This window comes from Eublepharis macularius, chromosome 1 (assembly GCF_028583425.1).
Source record: "Eublepharis macularius isolate TG4126 chromosome 1, MPM_Emac_v1.0, whole genome shotgun sequence".
Taxonomy (NCBI): domain Eukaryota; kingdom Metazoa; phylum Chordata; class Lepidosauria; order Squamata; family Eublepharidae; genus Eublepharis; species Eublepharis macularius.
Genome location: NC_072790.1, coordinates 156,628,055 through 156,645,734, shown reverse-complemented (window position 1 = coordinate 156,645,734; position 17,680 = coordinate 156,628,055). Strand labels below are relative to the sequence as shown.

General features: G+C 40.2%; 1 protein-coding gene across 1 annotated transcript in view; it reads left to right on the top strand.

The window, feature by feature from the left end:
• Positions 1-340: 340 nt before the first annotated feature.
• The window catches only part of AKT3 (AKT serine/threonine kinase 3), a 378,228-nt gene continuing 360,888 nt past the window's right edge, over positions 341-17,680 (top strand). Inside the window, exon 1 of the mRNA XM_054979040.1 lies at positions 341-789. The gene's annotated coding sequence lies outside the window, so the exon portion shown is untranslated. The remainder of the gene's footprint in view (positions 790-17,680) is intronic.

Below are 17,680 nucleotides of genomic sequence, written 5' to 3'. Positions count from 1 at the left end.
ATAAACTCTTTGCCATGGCAGTTGAAACTCCTTGCAGCCACCCCCCATAGCCCTCCTTACAACCTTCCTGCGCCTTGTAATCACCCCTCCACCGTATGGCCACTCCCCCGCCCACTCGGCCTTCTTTCCCCGTTGCGTTCCCTGAGCGGGCGCTGATTCCTATCCCTTCCCCCTTTCACCTCAGTTCCCCTGCAGCCGCTCGCCGGTTGGTCAGCCCGGCTGGATGCTGCCTCCTCGCCTCCCATTCATCACCCTCACCTCCATCTCCCTCCCGCCTTCTCTGTCTGGCTCCCCCGCCTTTCCCTTCTCTGCTCTGTCTGGCAGCCCCCCGCCCCACACACTGGCGCTTCTCGCGAGAACTGGGGGATGCCGATGCTGCTCCTGCCGCCGTCGCCGCCTCTGAGGGGGAGACACTCGGGGGGAGCCAGTGACGTCGGGAGTTTTCCTGAAAGTCAATAACGAGCCTGGCGGAGGCGGCAGGAGCCGAGCGCTGGGCCCCGCGCAGCTCCTAGTGAGTTGAGCCGGGAGAAGCCGCCGCCCTGTCTCCGCGGATGCCTCGGCCGAGCTGTCTGAGCGGGCGCCTCCCTGAATAGCGGAGAGAAGCTGTCCATGTAGCCGCCGCCCCTGCTGCGTCTCCTTAGAGCGCTGCTGCCGCGGCCGGGACCTTCTCCGCATCCAGGGGCCAAGGACCGAGCCTGGCGCGGGGACGACGAGGCGGCGGGGGCCCCTGCTGGAGCCGTTGTTTTCCCGCCAGTTCCGCACCAGCGGCCACCCTCGCCTTTGCAGCAGGTAAAGTGTGCGGGGGAGGAGGGCTGAGGCCGGGGGGGGGGGAGGTGGGAGCGCGCGCGAAGGCTGGGAGGCGGGGGATGCTGGCTGGGCGCTGGCTGTTCAGGGCACGTGAGGGGAGGGCGGGGTGCCTCCCTTGTTCCCTCGGCCTGTACCTGCGGCAGGACATACAGGCGGCAGCCGCGACGCTCCCCTCGATCGTTGGCTCTCACCCCTCACCACTTCCAGGGACGTCTCTGGCCTAGCGATCCCCTCAGAGCCTTTTGCTGGTGGAGGGTGGAGAGGAGGCGGTGGCTGCCTTGGGTTCTCGGCTCCTCCTCCTCAGTCATCACATACAGCAACTGAAGCTCGAAAATATAATAGCTCGCCTCTTTCTCGTGTGTGTTTGTGTGTGTGTTTTTGACGGGCCAGACAAGCTCCAGTAAAGACAGAGATGTTGCGTAACGTTAAAGACGGAGCGGTGGGGGGGGGGGGAATGTGTGCTTGGCCACGAGGCACGACGTATGCGGGTACATATGCAAACCCACAGACATAAACTCAGTTAAATATATGGAGTGTAGCCTTTTAAAGAACTTCTGATGTTATGTTGGGGTCATACCATTGCACAGGTGCCTTCTCTGTCCCCACACATCTTTACTATATCCAGTCCCTCCTTCCCAGCTTCTTAGATCACCACCTCCTTCACATCTCTCCCATCCTTTCCCCTCCCTTGAAAGGCTTGTCATGGATTACAGGTAAATGTATGGTAAATAGCTTTAATTAGTAAGTAATAAATGTTTTATCATCTTAGATGGTTATGTGTGCTAAGAATAGAAATGGGGAAGGTTAGCAGTGCATTGCTCCAGTGATGCTGCTGCTGGCAGCTGTGGCTGCAAGTAAACAAACCAGCCTACTCCTGTGCATCTTTCTTGCTGGAACAGCCATTATGATGGCCCCTTGTTCATACAGAAGTTTAGATAGATAGATAATATATCTATACTCTTTTTGCCTTTCTCCTTCCCTGCATCATAGTGACTGTAATTTAAAGGGATTGCATAGAAGGACTTGATACAGATTGATAAGAGGGCTTCATCTAGTAGTATGTGAATTGTATTTTATAGCTGATCAGTCATACATACTATGATAAATAATACAAACCACAGGACTATGTAGATAGGGAGAATTTAAATCCTTTTATCATGCTATTCAACAACTTCCAGTTAAAGATTAAGTATAATTTCTTATAAATCCATTCAGAATTCTGCAGGCAAATGAGGATTCATAAAATAGTATGAGGCATTATTTGCTGTAGAACTCTTCAAAGATTTTTTTTAAATGAGCCCCTTTTCAAATAAGAACTTTAAATCAGGAAGTGCAGTCTTTCTAAACAAGAATTTAATAGTCTCATGGCTTGCCAGGAATACATTTATATCATTGAATATACAGGGTAGTTTCATAAAAAGTTAAACTGGAAAACTGAAGCTGACAAATTATTTTCAAATGTTCTTCAGAGAGTTTCAAGATATCTATTTTGTGAACACATTTGTAAAACTGTGATAATGAAATTTTGTGTGTTTACATCCCTGGTTGGAATATAAACGTTTATACAATGTAAAGGGAACAGTGTACTCTGATAATATGAACATTGTAGGTTTATACATTTTTTCTCAAAAAGTCTGTTGCTTTGCAAGCTTTTTCTTAAGGAAAGCGTATTTGCATAATATATTTTAGATTAGTCAATGGGAAAATAAAATGGGCCTGCCAAAGAAAATTGTTTGTTTTGATTAAGGGTGCTCATTAAAGAGATTCTGTTTGTAGTTCTGTTTGTTTTCCAGTGAAGAGTTTTAAGTTGACCTCAATATCTTTAATTGGATTGGTCTGCTAATTATAATGTATGAGTGCTTAGATTGGATAAGAAACTTTGAAGAAAGAACACAGAATTGTCAGAAGTTTCTGTTTATGTTCACGTGTGCACCCACATGCCTCCATTTTCCTCTGTTTTCTACATTGAGTTAATTTTATTTATTGTTGCTTTTGCGAATTGTATTGAAAATCACTGTTAAAAAGTGTTTAGTATCCCTTGTTTGTTATCAGATATCACAAAGATAATTTATTCCTTTTTTGGCTTTTTGATGCCATCATTGAAACAGATAAACACATTGGTCCTTTTCAAGTTTATTTGGAAGAAAGTATCACTGAGTTCAACAAGGTTTACTTCCAAGTAGAAGTGCATAAAGTTGGAGCATTACCTTTGCTTTATTTTATTTCATTTTAAATATCATGTAAAAGTTTAAATGTTGATTCCCATTTACAGTAGTGTGGAGCAAGTCAGATTGAATTGCAAAGGATATATTCTCAGCAAGTGTGTCTATCTGTCTATCAGGTTTAAAGACTTTAAAGTATTTTCTGGACTATTATTTGCATAATAATAAAAGTGTAAAAGTAAGGCTTATGTAATGACCAGTATTGAAACAGATCTTAAATTATAAGCAAAATTATATATGGCATATTTTGTTAATTGTTTAGTTTATAAGAAGCGAATGGATTAAGATTTAAATTTTCTGTTTTCCCCAGTAAACCAAGTAGATTAGGCTTTTAGATTACAATTCTGTAGTTGTAAACTTGTTTTATTGGAATAAGTGGGCTTTATTTTTGAGTAAATATAGTTAGGAATGAACTGTAAGTGTCCTATGGACACTTACTGAAATTCCAGTGGAAATCAGTAAGATTTACTTCTAAATTAAAGTGTTGTGTACTAAAATCCTTCATAGGATCTTAGTCTTGCATTTGCATTTGAGTAATACTGTATTTCAAAAACCCAAGCAGTAAAACTGGAAGTATCAAAATACATTTAAATATTTTACATTCAGTAATTCCTACTAATATGTCTTGGAAGTTCTTGCTTTTTTGTGAGTGTTTTAGGTAAAATAATTATAAGGGATTTAGAAAATGTTACCATTTTTGTGTAATGATATATATGGAAACCCAAGGCTTATTTATGTTTCTATAACTTTGGCTTTTCATATAGCATTTGCAACCACTTGTACTGTAGATTAATACTAAAGACCTTATACCCTAATACTACTGATTAGGGCAGTGTATGTTGCATTAAGTTGGCTGCAGCTTGACTGCAAAAAAATGTTCACTCCTAAACATACTTCCTTAGAACAAGTCCCGTTGTGTTTAGATGATCTTATTTTCATGCAATTACGTTTAACATTCCGGTTTAGTGGAAAGAATGGTGGCTTATGCATTGGTTTCCTTTCAAGGGCTACCAGCTTCTGATGTTCTTGCTTCTTGATGTGTGGGGAACAGGACCTGACACTTTTACTGGAGAGTACTGTGGTTGAGGTGTCATAGAGGCTGCTACTGTACAGGAGTTAAAGTGCTGAGTGCCTAACATAGGTCACGATGTTAGCAGTGATGGGCACTTCTGTACACTGTGTCTGCACAGTGCTGAGGTAGGTGTCCCTGCATTTTCACTGCCATGATCTTAGGTTAGAGTTTTGGTCCCAGTTTCTCATGCAGAAGTGTTCAATAGCAGAAGTTGGTAGTCCTCTAATGAATCATTAAATTTGTCCTCTGAGTAGAATTGTATTTGTATTAACATTGTAGAGCCTACTTGGTTCTTTTTATAATTAAATAGGTGATTCTTCTCTGCAAAATGAATTATTTTGTACAGATGCTGAATTGCTGTGCACCTTTAATTGGTGTGAACACAGTGGGACTTGTTTGTAAACATACATGTGATTGGCTGCATTAAATCTTGTACATTCTTTTAAACAGGCACTGTAAGTGTGAAGATAGCTACTTAATATCATCTAGTGTTTAAAGTAAATATGCTATTTTCTGTTGACAAATGTTATTATTAAAAAGAAATCTAAGGACTTTTATATTAGTTAATTTAGTCTGGAACATGGGTGAACATTTATCTTGATTTGATGCATTTCTGTAATAGAATTTGGCTAAAACCTAAATGGGATATTGGTAAACAAACAAGCAAACCAGAGATCAAAGAAGTACTCCTTAGTATATTCTTTATAATGTACTCTCAGCTGCTATTTTTCTCTCTGTGAGCTGTTTTCATGCATCTGTGTTCAGCATCAAAAAATTGCTTGGCATTCAGGTAAAGTTTTTATGATTGCAGTAGGTTGTAGCTGGTTTATAAATTTCACTGATTATTTATTGTGGAAGCATGCTGTGTACTTGTTGGAAGCCATACCTCAATCCCCAACACCTTTGTACTTCTGCTCTGTCACTGCATCTCTTTATGTATGATTCTGTGGGTCTCTTGGGCTTCACCCATATTAAAAAAAATATTCCTACTTGGATAGAGCAATTGCTTTGCTTCCTCTCATAATTTCTTATCATCTGCAGTTAACAGAAGGAGAGGTGTGAATGTGGAACATGGGAATTGCTTAAAGCTCTTTCCTTTTTATAAGGCACATTCAGTACCATGTTTAGGTCAGTTTGCATTCACTAGAGACTGGACTTGTGTTTGTGTGAACAGTAATTTCTATTGAATGCAACCTCTGACATCTTTCAGTTCCTATTTTAGAGTCACAGAGGCTTTCTTTAGAGAGAAGCCTGAGCCCTTTATCTGTGACTGTTTTATGCTAATGTTTCAGAATAGGGTTACTTTTCCCTGTTCCAGTATTCTTCATTCCATGATGAAGAAAAAAGCATATAATTTGCTTAAGTTAATATGATTCTCTTTATGAGAAAATGTGTGGTTGATTTCTATATATGAAGAACATGTTAATGATGTAGTATGCACACGCCTCAAACATCTACACAGTCAACACTGCTCTCATTTGTTTCTTCAAACACAATTCTGTAGAGCATGATGATCTGGGCAGTAACTTTATCTTGATTATTATCAGAGCTGTATTTAGACATGTAGCAGAAATGTCATTCTCAGGAGTCTGCTTTACAGAGCAGCAGGATTTGAGTCCAGTGGCACCAGAGTATTAGCCTTTGAGAGTCAAACCTCTCTTCTTTAGATACAGGGACGGGTGAGATCCCTGAGCCTTTATATCCCAGTCAGGAGGTGGGTGAGAGAGAACTGTTTTCTAATCCAGAAAGCTCTTTTATTTCTCAAGCTGATTCCTAACTGTGGTGCTTCTGAAGTGGGAGATTGAATCTCACTTTTAATATCAGTATAAGAGCTTATATAAGAGTTCTTATTTTTTGTTATTCACATATATAAAGTTACTTTTGTACCCTGATTCTGAAAGAAATAGATGCTTTAGGAAAGGATCTATCTTAGCTGTCATTAATAATATATATGTATTGGTCTTTCCACTGACTACACATGATACTGTTGCAGTCCTTCACTGAATAAACAAACTGTCCTATTAAAGTCAATAGTAATGGAATGAATGCAATATTATCCAAACATTGAGAGATACCACATAATAAAATGTAAACCTTAAAAGCTGAGCTGTCAAAAGGGAGAAGGTTGGGTGCCATTAGCTTTTTCTGCTGTCAGAGAGGGAGGAGGGCTCCTTTACACCCTACAAGTGTCAGGTCTATGGATGACAGGCTATGGCAGATAGATCCCTGTACCCTCACAGCAAGCACTCCATGGTCTTGGTTAAAAAGGCTTTATTCAAGGAATCAAATCATGTTCATAGATATGTCCACAGATTGATCAGAAGTTGACAGGAATAACAAGATCTGTAAAACTATGGTTCATATAGGTCCCAAGTACTCATCCCCCTCCCAACAGGAAATAATAACTTTTAGCACGAAACAGTCCTGAGAACTCCCTAAATAGTTTACATGCTTCGTCTAGACAGGAGAGCGGCAATAGATTAAGAATGAAACACGGTATTCTTCTTCCCCCTGGGAACTAGCAGGTTTGCAAGGTCAGAGACACTGAGCTTCAAAGCACAAGAGATAAGACACTTTGGATACAGCAGGCCTGTGAATACAAGGCAAGTTATGGCATCAGCAATATGATATCAAGGCACAGCATAGAACAGTGGGTCAGCACAGAACAATGGTCTGTTTGGTGTAGTGGTTAAGAGCGTGGGACTCTAATCTGGAGAGCCAGGTTTGATTCCCCACTCCTCCACTTGAAGCCAGCTGGGTGACCTTGGGCTAGTCACAGCTCTCTGGAGCTCTCTCAGCCCCACCCACCTCACAGGGTGTTTTGTTGTGGGGATAATAGTAACATACTTTGTAAACCACTCTGAGTGGGAATTAAGTTGTCCTGAAGGGTGGTATATAAATCAGATGTTATTATAGTAACACATCAGCAGAATTTAATGGCATGGAGGGGTGCAGACATGACAACAAGGCTGTGTTTGGGATTGTGGGATGTATGTGGACGAAAGCTATGCAGGTTGGGACTGTAGTGAAGAGAGGAATTGGGCTAGATTTCTTCTCCCTCTTGTGTCAGCAGAAAAGCTGGTAGGTACTAACCTAGAGAATGCATGTTTTGTTCTTCATTGCTATAGAGCAGTGATACTCAATGGCTTAGAAGCCACACGTGGCTCTTTGGCATGCTTTCTTTGGCTCTTCTGAGCACTGTTCCCCAATGTAATACCCATCTCATGTTCCAGGGAAGTGAACAAGGATGTTGCCCAGTAGGGCTTATGTTTGGCAGGTGGGAACAGCTGCAACCACAGGGTTAGGAGAAGGGTTTGCTGTGAGCCTTCCTGAGTTGCAGCCCTAGTGCCAGGGATGGAAGAGCCCATTTTGTCTAATAACTGGTAATTGCTAATCTGGTAATTGTGTTATAGTTATATATTGAATATTAATAGCTATATCTTGTATTGCATGCATGTGTTTGGTTGGGTGGGACACAGGACATACTGTAGTCATGTGGAACTTTTGGTTGATGGTAATTGTGAATGTGGCTCTCTGAGCCATGAAGTGAGAACCACTGCTATAGACTAGTTCCTGTTTCTGGCTGAGTGAAGGGGGTGGGCATTGTCACCTTCTCACCTGATATCGGCCAGGTGGAGGGGGGCAGGCATTGCCACCTGCTCCACTCCTGATCCCTACTGGGTAAAGTTGGGGACGGGCATTACCTCCTGCTCTGCGCCTGATCCAGGCTGGGTGAAGGGGAATGGGCATTGCCTCATGCTTCACTCCTGATCCTGGCCAGATGAAGGTGGTAGGCATTGTCACCTGCTCCTCGCCTGATCCCAGCCAGGTAAAGGGGCATTGCCTCCTGCTACACTTCTGATCCCGGCTGGGTGAGGGGGGGAGACATTTCCTCATGCTCTGCGGCTGATCCCGGCCGGGTGAAGGGGGCGGGCATTGCCACCTGCTCCACTCCTCATACCAGCTGAGTGAAGAAGAGATGGACATTGCCTCCTACTCTGCGCCTGATTCCGTCTGGGTGCAGTGGAGGGGGGATTGCTGTAATGTTGTATCAGCTCAAGTCACACAGGATATTCATGAAGTCACTCAGATGTCCCACTCAGATAAGTCAGTTTATTGGCATAACAAAAAGGTTATGCCAATAAACACACTGCAGACTCCCAAGAACGCCAACAACTGAGAAACAGGAAAACACTAAAACTCTAAATACTTTTCAGGTGTGCTGGGGAACTGCTTCACTTAAAGACATTACAGGACATCCCCCGTTCACAGAAAAAAAATACAATAAATATAAAATCAGATAAAAATTTGATTGAAAACATACATAATACAATTCATGGTACATATCTTTCTGGTGAAAACATAGGTCTACCACAAGATGTTACATATTTAGGAAACCTTTCCTCTGCCTGTAACACACATGCCTCACAAGGTACATTTACACCCGATTTAACATCTTCTGTAACTCCACTAGACATATCATTAGGCTCATCACATTCCCTATCAGACTATATCTTGCTGTAAGCCTGTAAAATCATTATTTCCAGACCCTCTATGTTGATACCTCATCCTGTGTCTATTTCGCTGATAAGTACGCCCATCTGGAGTCATCATTCGATATTTGCTGGGCTGGTCACATTTCTCCATCACAGTTGCAGGGAACTAGCCATCATTAGATTCTACCCATGCTGAATCTCCTTGTAGCGGCTTGAGAGATTTTGCTCTCCGATCATAAAAATATTTTTGTCTATCTTGACCTTTCTGAAGATCTTCCTGTACCCCAATAGGTATTTTGGGACGTAATAAACCAGTAGTTACTGGCATTTTACTTGTTAACATTCTACCCATCAGCATCTGAGCTGGCAAATACACCATTCCAGTAACAGGTGTATTTCGATATTCTAACAATGCCAAATTAGGGTCCCTTTGTGAGTCTTCCACCTTTTTAATAAGGTGTTTTATAGAACGAATTGCTCGTTCTACCATTCCATTAGATTGTGAGTACCCTGGACTACTAAAGCTTTGTTCAAATTCCCAATCCTGAGCAAATTGCCAAAATTGTCTACTCGCAAAAGGCATATTATCACTCACAACCATCTTAAGAATGCCATGGTGAGCAAACACAGCTTCAAGTTTAACAATCACAGTTCTCGCAGTTTTATCAGGCAAACTCAATACTTCTGGCTATTTCGAAACATAATCTGTCACAAGAAGGAATGGGGAAAAACGATATTCAAAAATATCTACACCCAGTTTTTCCCATGGCAATTCAGGAATCTCATGTGGTATAAAGTGGCTCATTTTGATTTTTTGGTGCTAAAGGTGCACACACAGTAATTTCCCACCATTGTTTCAATGTCATTTCCCATACCGGGCCAATACATTAATGCTCTTGCCCTAGCTTTAGTTCTCTGAATACCGTAATGTGAGTCATGAAGCTGAAACAACATATTTTGCCTTTGCGACAAAGGAATAACTATCCTTTCACCCACATAAAGAACACCCTCTTCACAACGTAATGAATCTTTCACTGACCAAAATGGCTTTGCCTCAGGTGGAATGTCTCTCAAATACTGTGGCCATCCTTGCCTTATAAGGGCTACTACCATTTGAAGTTGGCAATCTTGACTTGTGGCCTCCTGCATAGTGGTTATTCCCTCTGAATGTATAGCTATGGTACTCACTTCATGCACTACTCTTTCTCCTTCTACTGATTCCTCATCACTTATAGGAGGATCCACAGTAGCCCGTGATAATGTATCGGCAAGATACATATAGTTCCCTGGGATATACACAACATCAAGTTGATATCTCAGAAGCTGTAAAAGCATACATTGCAAGCGAGCAGGAGCGCCACCAATTGGTTTTTTGAAAATTACTTCCAGTGGTTTATGATCAGTTTGAACTAAAACAGCCTTTCCAAAGGTTGTATTCTCATTTCATACAATACAACCAATAACTCCTTTTCTATTTAAGCGTAGTTTTGTTCTGATGAAGTAAGTGACCTCGAAACTTAAGGCACTGGGTTATTACCTTGAAGCAAACATACTCCTAGTCCATCTTTTGATGCATCTGCCTGCACAACTGCTGCCTTTGTCATATCAAAATATTGAAATACAGGTGCCTGACACAACAACTGTTTAACCATTTCAAATGCCTTCTGATGTTCTGGCATCCACTGAAATAACACATTTTTCTTCAATAAATTTCTTAATGGTGCAGTAAATTTTGCCTCGTGTGGAATATACTTTGAAAGGTATTGCACCGATCCCAAGAATCTAAGAACACCTTGTTTATCTTGAGGAGGTGGCATTTCTTGAATAGCCTTCACCTTATCCTCATCTGGTTTCACACCTTGGGCAGTCACTATATGTCCCATATACTTTACAGAGTCGACCTTAAATTGAATCTTACATTTATTAAATTTGATATTCTTAGCCCTTGCCATTTCCATAACCTGATGCAAAATCTGATCATGCTCTTCAGAGGTTTTTGCTGCTATAATCATATCATCAGCTATCATATACATTCCTTTTATGTGCCCAAAAGATTCCTCATTTTTCTGTTGAAATACTTCACTGGAGGATTTAAGTCCAAATGGTAGCCAATGGAAACAATACCTTCCCCAAGGTGTATTAAATGTACACAAATGCGATGAAGCTTCATCTAACTTCACTTGCCAATACTTGTCTTTCTCATCCACAATAGTGAAAAAATTCATTCCAGCTAATCTACTCAACACATCATCTACTGTAGGAATGGCATAATGCTGCCTACACACTGCTTTATTCAAATAACGGGGATCAAGACATATATGTAATTTCCCATTCTTTTTTCCTGTGATTACCAAACTGTTCACCCAGTCTGTAGGCCCTACAACTTTAGATATCACTCCTGCACTTTCCATCTAACATAAGGTCTCTTTTAAGCTATCCATTACTGCAAGAAGTACCTTCCTACAACCATGGATAACTGGGGAAACTGATGAATCAACTTGTATATGGTAAAAACCTTCCCCAAGACCTTCAAAAACGTCAGAGTACATTGTGAATAGTTGTTCCTTTGATAACAGTTCAATTGAATGTACAACATAAACCCACTGGACCAAATCCAATGTCTCACAGGCTACCCTACCCAACAATGGAAGAGTTGACATATCTGTTACAAAAAACATAAGTCTGGATTTTCCCTTTGAAGTGCACACAGCAAGGACAATAGCACTCACAGGCTTTATCCGTGTTCCACCATAAGCTACAAGCATGGTATCACTTTTAAGTAATGCTTTCTGGCCTGGCAGAGCATTAAATATTCCAAGTGGCAAAATGTTTGCTTCAGCCCCAGTATCCAATTTAAACTTCATTGATATAACTTCTTAAAGTTATATCAGCATACCATCCAGGGGCTTGAGTTACAGCAGAACCAGCCTCATTATGAGACAACACTCCTATAAACAGACTCTGTAAATCCAAATCATGAACTTAATGCCTTTGTTGGTTTCTGCTACAACTTATCAAAGTTGCCTTACATATTTTGGCATAGTGATTTCTCTTTCCACATCTGTAACATATCTTTCCAAATGGGACATTTTTGAGCCTTATGTACAATACCACAGTGAAAACATTCTTTATCTCTAACAAAGTCCTGTCTGCCTTCAGAATGTGACCTCTCACGTCCAAGCACTGGGACTGAAAAACTCCCCACAATCCTTATCTTTCACAGGTGCTTCATACAGCAGTTTAGAAAAAGTTGCCATTGTTTGCAGCTGAGTTGTTGCTTCAACTAGCTGACATATCTCAACTGCTTTCTCAAGAGTAAGGTCAGGTTCTTTTAGGAGTCTTTCCTTTAGCTTGTCCGTTGCACTAAACACAATTTTATCTCTGATCATGTCGTTAGTTATAGACCCAAATTCACAGCTGTTAGCTTTAAGTTTAAGCTTAGTCACAAACTGTTCAATGGTATCACCATGTCACCACAAATGATTCCAAAAGGAGTAACGTTCAAATATCAGGAATGAATAACAGGAATTTTTCAAGAACTTGTTCCATATCTTTTGGCTCCCCATAAGGAAAAACAAACATATTATATACTGATAGGGCCTCTTCTCCCACCCAGTTCAGCAAAATAGCTACTTCCCGCTTTTTAGAAACATTTTTAGAAACATTGTCAACATCAGCTACTGTAAAATATAAACAAAAGGCTTGTTCCCAATGCTTCCACTTTTCAGCCAGGATACCTTACAACACAAGTGAATGTGGAGGTTGAAAAAAATCCATGTCCATCACTTCTGACAACATGTAATGTCGTTGTATCAGCTCAGATCACACAGGATATTCATGAAGTCACTCAGACGTCCCAGTAGATAAGTCAGGTTATTAGCATAACAAAAAGGTTGCAAACAAACTACACACTGCAAACTCTAAGAATGCCAATAACTGAGGAACAGAAAAACACTAAAACTCTAAATACTTTTCAGGTGTGCTGGGGAACAGCTTCACTTAAAGAAACATTACAGCACAATTGCTGCCTGCTCTGTGCCTGATTCCGGCAGGTTGAATGGGGGCCGGGCATGTTACTGATCACAACCTTCTGAACACAGTCTAACTGAAAAATTTAAATTACTCAGCCACTCCACAGTTTTTGTTCCCCACGCACTTCAACAGAATCCTGATCAACTGTATCAAAAGTTTCAAAGAGATGAAGAATTAACAAAGAATTTCTCTTGTTGATTTACAAATGGAAATTACTCACCAAAGTAACCAAGGCTATCTCTGTTCCATAGCCAGATCTGAAACCAGATTGAAAAGGATAAAAGGCAGATGTATCATCCAGAAGACTATAAAATTTCTGTTACCACCCTCTCAATTATCTTCACCATGAAAGATAAGTTAAAAATGGCCTATATCAAGATAAGACTTTTTAAAACAGAAGCTGAATAACATTTCCTTCAAAGCGCCCCTCATCTTATGCTTGTGTGTTCTTACCGTCCTGGAAGGATAAGGGTCCAAATTACTTATAGTGGCCTTCACTATATCCAGGAACCTGTCAGAATTGATCAAGTACACCAAGATAAAACTCTCCATAAATAAAGGACCAGGTGATGCTTCAGGCACTTCTATTTATTTATTTATTTATTTATTTATTTATTTATTTATTTATTTATTTATTTATTTATTTATTTATTTATTTATTTATTTATACCCTGCCTTTCTCCACAATGGGACCAAAAGCAGCTTACTCCATCCTCCTCTATCCTCACAACAACCCTGTGAGGTAGGTTAGGCTGAGGGTGTGTGACTTGCTCAAGCTTTCTTAGCAGAGCGGGGATTTGAACCTTGGTCTCCCAGATCCTAGTTTGACACTAACCACTACACCATGTTGGCTAAGATATGTGGTCTATTCCCAAACTGGCATCCAGTTTGGAGGATATTTGAGAGATTTTACCAGAAAAGATGTCATATTTAGTAGCCAATTTTTTATCATTTTGATTCTGCATTTTGGGGTTGTCAACTTTCAAATTATTGGTACAATTCAGCTGACTCAATGGTAACAGGAAAGCGTTGCTACGTTGCCACTATCACTAACACCTCATAGGTTTTCTTATGTTCTCTGTAGTGTGCTCTGTCAGATTCAGTGAGTGTTCCCATGGTGGCACTCCAGACATCTTCCCACTTTCAGATACCCTCACTAACCATGGGGCTTCCTCCCTTGTGGAATAAGAAGATACGAAGGACAAACTCTTCTGTGTTGTCCCAAGGACAACCCTATCTCTTGTCCCCCTTTCTATATTCATCTGGTAGCCAGCCACCCTTCCCCACAGGTTTGTTTAATACTTGACTGGTGGCACAATATGTGCGCAGCTGTTTCAAAGTATTGTATTATTTCTTGATGATGTTATATTTTATGCAGATATGTTTTTATTATTGTATTTATTATATTGCTGTGATCTGCTTTGATCTCATTCATGAGGGGAGTGTAATATAAATTTAATTAATTAAATAAATAAAACCGGATAGGAGTCTAGTGCTGGTTCTTTTATGGCTCTAAAAGGGTTGTGGGGCAGGGTAGTTGAAGGATTGTTCCTATACTATTCAGCCTGCCAGAAAGGATCTTCCTCACAGGCTCTGTTCTCTGTATCCTTGCCTTCAGTGGCAAGTGGCTAGTGACCAGATATGTTTTTTTTTATTTAACAGTGGCAGCTCACATGTGGAATGCCCTTCTCCTTGATGCTTGCCTAGCACCTACCCTGTTCTCTTTGTGGCACCAGGCTAAAACTTTTTTAAAAAACACAGACCTGTTATTGATTGATCTTTTATCATTTTTATAGTTTGTTTCTAGCCTGAGAATTGTTTCATGAGACATGTTTTAAATTGTTCAGTGTTTCTTGCTGTTTTTTATGCTGAGTTTTTAACACTTTATTAATTGTTAACTTTATTATGGTGTGTTATCTTTCTGTTATGTTTTACTTTGCAAATTGTCTCAAGCAGGCTGTCTGATGGAGTTTATAGAATTATGCATGTGGTTGAAAATGTGGATAGAGAAAGCTTTTTCTTCCTCTCTCCTAATACTAGAATTCTGGGACACCCAATGAATTTGATGGGACAGATAAAAGTAAATACTTCTTTCTTTAATGAGTAATTAAATTGTGGAACTCTCTTCCAGTGGATGCAGTGATGGCTTTAAAATGGAGTTAGACGTATTAATGGAGGATAGGTCTCTCAATGACTACTAGCCATGGTGAGTGAAGGGAATTTTCATATTCAGAGGCACTGAAACCCAGTGCTAGGAAGGAAACCTAGTGCTACTATCAGAGAAGGTCCTATTCTTCTGTGTCCTGTCTGTAGGCCCTCCAGGACAACTGGTTTGCTACTATATGAAATAGGATGCTGGACTAGGTGGACCACTGGTCTTATCAAGCAGGACTCTTCTGGAGAGGCAGCATAGAGATTCTCTAAATAAATAGTAAAATGTAAAATAATTTACAGCACCATCAGCTCCAAGGATAATAGGCAGGATAAAAATTTAATGTCCATATCCCTAACCCATTCAGTACAGTCAGCATTATCCAGATACAGTATAATAACTTGCAATCCCTGTTTGCCAGAGGCAACAGCAATGAATTTATACACCACAAGTAAGCTTCCTCTATTGAGCTGCTTCTAGTGCCTGCCTCCAGTTTAACAGATCACTGTAGTAAAGGATATAAGTAAATCTGGATATTGAGTTTATTATTCTTATCAGTAGAGTACACAGCAAGAGTCATAGTAATTGTGGACAGAATTAGCCATGTCACATTTAAACAATAAATAGTACTAGAATCTGGGAAAAACAGGTTGGAATACCCTCTCTGCCATGGAAACCTTGAATGACCATGGGCTAGTGACTTGCTCCAGCCTAACTTTACTCACAGGGTTGTTCTGAGGATAAAATAGAGGAGGGGACAATGCGGTAAGCTGCTTTGGGTCCCCACTGGTGAGAAAAAGCAAAGTATAAATAGTTAGTTTTATGTTATTTACAGTCTTCCTTTCTTACTGAGACTCAAGGTGGATTACACAGTATAAGAATACGATTAAAAGGATGAGACACCAAATAAATTTGGATTGCAGAAATATGAAAACAAGCAGATATACGAAACAGGGCTGAAACAAAGCATAAGAATTTAAGCATGGCACATTAAATGATGCAGAAGTTACAAAGTAAGAGCATACAACTACAGACAATACTACTATAGAAACATAGAACAGGAAGGGACCCCAAGGATCTTCTTGTACAACCCCCTGCATGATGCAGGAAATTCACAGCCCCCTCCTGCAGTGATCCTTGCTCAATGCCTAGAGGAAGGCTAAAAACCTCCAGGATCCCTGGCCAATCTGGCCTGGAGGAAAATTCCTTCCTGACCCCCAAAGTGGTGATTGGCATTACCGTGGATGTAAAAGAAATGGCCAAGAGAGACAAGCTCTGTCTCATTCCTTCCTGCCCTCCCTCTCACAACCTGCCTAAATTCATACTGAGTCATAGAATCAGCATTGCTGACAGATTGCTATCTAGGCTCTGCTTAAAAACCTCCAAAGAAAGAGAGTCCAACACTTCTTAACAAAGCCTGTTCCACTGAGGAACCATTCTGTCAGGAAGTTCTTCTTAGTGTTTAGCTGAAAATTCTTTGGATTTAATTTTAATCCATTGGTTCTGGTCTGGCTCTCTGGGGCAACAGAAAACAGCTGTGGTCCATTCCCTTTGTGACAGCACTTTAAATACTTGAAGATGGCTATCATATCACCTCTGAACTTCTCCTCTCCAGGTTAAACATACCCAACCAACTCCTTCAACCTTTCCTCATAGGACTTGGTCTCCAGACCCCTCACTACCTTTGTTTTTTTTTTTAATTTTTATTGGATTAGAAATCTCTATAATATCTATTACAATCAATTTCCTTTAAATATTCCAGTTCTAACCCCCTCCCTTTCCCCCCCCCTTTTGTTGACTTCCAACAGTTTTCCAACCCCTTATCCGTTTTTCCCCCCTACTCATTTCAAACTTATTTTATTCTATTAAACATATACTTTCACTCTCTTCTAAGCTTCTATTATAACACAGTGCTATCTCTATTCCCTTTCCCACTTAACTTATCGACTAAATGTTACATTCCTGGCATATATTCTTTAATAATAACAATCATTTGTCTACTTTTACTCCATATTCTATCTTATTTCTTGTCTCGTCAATATGGGGCAAACAATTTGTCCCTTATTCTGCATAACTTTAAGTACTTCTATAAGCATTATATACATTCACTGTAAGTCAATCAATTTAACTCATATTCTATATGTTGCTCTTACTTCCTTCTATCTTATATTCATTCTATCTTAGTTATATAATTCCTCCATTATACAATTATCTGCCAGAAATAAAATTAGTTAATTTCTATCCTTATAATTTTTATAGTAACACCTCTATTACTTAGTACTATGTATAGTAGTCAAATAAAATATTTGCTTAGAATTTCTCATTTAACTCTCCTCCCCTCAGTAAAGTCACTTCCCTCTTCTTTTGTTGTATTTCAGTAATTTTCAAACTGCCACAGTTCTCCTCCCACCTCCCATTTTTTCACCAAATATTGCTTCAACTTTTCCCAGTCCATGTTGAACTGTCCTGGATCAAGGTCTCTCAGTTTCCTTGTCATTTTGTCCATTTCCGCCATGTACAGCAATTTGTAAATCCAGTCCTCGATAGTTGGCACTTCTTGTACTTTCCACTTTTGCGCATACAACAATCTAGCCGCTGCTGTCATGTAAAATAACAATGTCCTGTATTGTGCCGGAATATCCTCCATTCCCAAGTTCAGTAGCAGGAGTTCTGGGTTCTTATTAACTTGAAATTGTAAAATCTCACTTATCACTCTTATTATTTCCCCCCAGTACTGCCTAGCTACCTCACAAGTCCACCACATGTGGTACAACGATCCTTCATGCTTTTTACATTTCCAGCATTTATTAGACATGTTCAAATTCCCTAACGCAATTTTCTTTGGTGTCAAATACCAACGATAAATCATTTTATAAACGTTCTCTTTAATGTTAGTGCA